Source organism: Bombina bombina, chromosome 1, assembly GCF_027579735.1.
Source record: "Bombina bombina isolate aBomBom1 chromosome 1, aBomBom1.pri, whole genome shotgun sequence".
Classification (NCBI taxonomy): Eukaryota; Metazoa; Chordata; class Amphibia; order Anura; family Bombinatoridae; genus Bombina; species Bombina bombina.
In genome coordinates this window covers 1,588,575,256-1,588,577,755 of record NC_069499.1, presented here as the reverse complement: position 1 = coordinate 1,588,577,755, position 2,500 = coordinate 1,588,575,256, and positions in this window count along the sequence as shown.

The following is a 2,500-nucleotide window of genomic DNA, read 5'->3' as shown; positions in this document are numbered from 1 at the left end:
GTGGCAGATTAGGGGTGTTTAGACTCAGGGTTTATGTTAGGGTGTTCGGTTTAAATGTAACTTTTTATTTCCCCATAGACATCAAAGGGGCTGTGTTATGTAGCTTTTCATTCTGCGATTGCAGGTGATAGGCTTTTTTTTGCTGGCTCTCCCCATTGATGTCTATGGGTAAATCATGCACGAGCACGTCAAAGCAGCGCTTGATTTCGGTGCGGTATGGAGCTCAACGCAACCATATCGCCCGCACAAGCCTGCTTTTTTAAAACTTGTAATAGCAGCGCTATAGGGAGGTGAAATAACGCCGCTTTTGTGGCAGTCGTTAAAATCCCTATAGCGCTCAAAACTTGTAATCTAGCTGAATGTTAATCCTGCAGCTATAGAAAAGCTGTGTAAACAATAGACATTCAAAGAAATCAATCTGACTGTGGGATTGGGAGAGAAAGAGAACAGTCCTTTTTAAAGGATGTTAAGTCCCTTAGCTTTTGTGTGCCTGTAAGTAGACTGTCCCTTTAAAGTTGATCTGAAGGATTTTGTGTATAGAGCTCAATACAAGGCCAGACTGAGAATATAGCGCAGCCCAGGATAAAAACTGAAGACTAGCTTTATTTTCGCGCTGAGTCCGTAGAATGCAGACGCCCCATTTTTTTCAAGGGGATAAGTGAGATTCTCTTTCCTCCAATATTTGTTCAGAATCAAATTATATTAGTTTGTAGTTTTAAAAATGGCTGATTGTGGTTATATAGGCACCTTATAAACCAATATCATCCATGACAAAACAGTGTGTCGCTCGGTCTCACTGTGTCACTTGACTAGACACTAGAGACTATCTGGAGGAGGGCTTCTAAATGGTCTATGAAATAAAACTTACAAGGAAATCATTTCTGACCTTGATACATATAGCTCAGAGGCGAATAGAGGTGAAACAGCTGCATTGTCTCACTGGCAGTGACACCCCCCCCCTTAACCTGTGGCTGGCCAGCCCCAGATGCTGTCGCCCACCGGGAAATCTCCTGGTGTCCTGGTAGACAAACCTGACCTTGGCTCAATAGCTTGTCTGTGCAACACGTGACTGGCTTTGATTGAAAAATAAATAAATAAATAATTGTCACCTGAGTGACGATACCATAGATCAGTATATGACAATTATCACATGTACTGTTTTGTGTGCCAATAAGAAATAAACTATCCATAGGATCACACATATGTTAGACACAGGTGCACCAGCTGGCACCAGGGAGAGACCAGGTTGCTATAGGGGCAGTAAGATCTGATGACATAGCAAAGCGTGATGTGAACCTTTGGCACGTGCTAAGCTACATCGTATCATGTCCGCTCGCACTATAATAAATTGACCCCCTAGAGTTTTTATGTGCTGAGAAATGTGGTCAGCAGTGAAGGGGTTAAGCACCATTGTGACCTTGATCGGCCAGTTATTGGTCTTTTTTCTGCTATTTCCTTGTTTCATGCACTGACTAATTCAAGGGCTGAGAGCGCCCCAGGAGAAAGCTTGCGATGCAGCCTTTAAATAAATGTGCCCAAGGCTGTTCTGTGCCTCTCACGGTCACAGACTTAAGCACAATTATAATGTGTCTGATAGTTAACAGAAAGCAATGTCACACTGCTGGAATGTTTCCTTAGGTAAGCTTCCGATTCAATGGGCCTACATCATGTCGCTGGTTGTGATTTAACCCCTTGACTTCTGTGTCATGTAGCAATATCTACACTCATTGGTTGAGATTTAACCCCTTGACTTCTGTGTCATGTAGCAATATCTACACTCATTGGTTGAGATTTAACCCCTTGACTTCTGTGTCATGTAGCAATATCTACACTCATTGGTTGCGATTTAACCCCTTGACTTCTGTGTCATGTAGCAATATCTACACTCATTGGTTGCGATTTAACCCCTTGACTTCTGTGTCATGTAGCAATATCTACACTCATTGGTTGCGATTTAACCCCTTGACTTCTGTGTCATGTAGCAATATCTACACTCATTGGTTGAGATTTAACCCCTTGACTTCTGTGTCATGTAGCAATATCTACACTCACTGGTTGTGATTTAACCCCTTGACTTCTGTGTCATGTAGCAATATCTACACTCACTGGTTGTGATTTAACCCCTTGACTTCTGTGTCATGTAGCAATATCTACACTCATTGGTTGAGATTAACCCCTTGACTTCTATGTAATGTAGCAATATCTACACTCATTGGTTGTGATTTAACCCCTTGACTTCTGTGTCATGTAGCAATATCTACACTCATTGGTTGAGATTTAACCCCTTGACTTCTGTGTCATGTAGCAATATCTACACTCATTGGTTGTGATTTAACCCCTTGACTTCCTTGTCATGTAGCAATATCTACACTCATTGGTTGTGATTTAACCCCTTGACTTCCGTGTCATGTAGCAATATCTACACTCATTGGTTGTGATTTAACCCCTTGACTTCTGTGTCATGTAGCAATATCTACACTCATTGGTTGAGATTTAACCC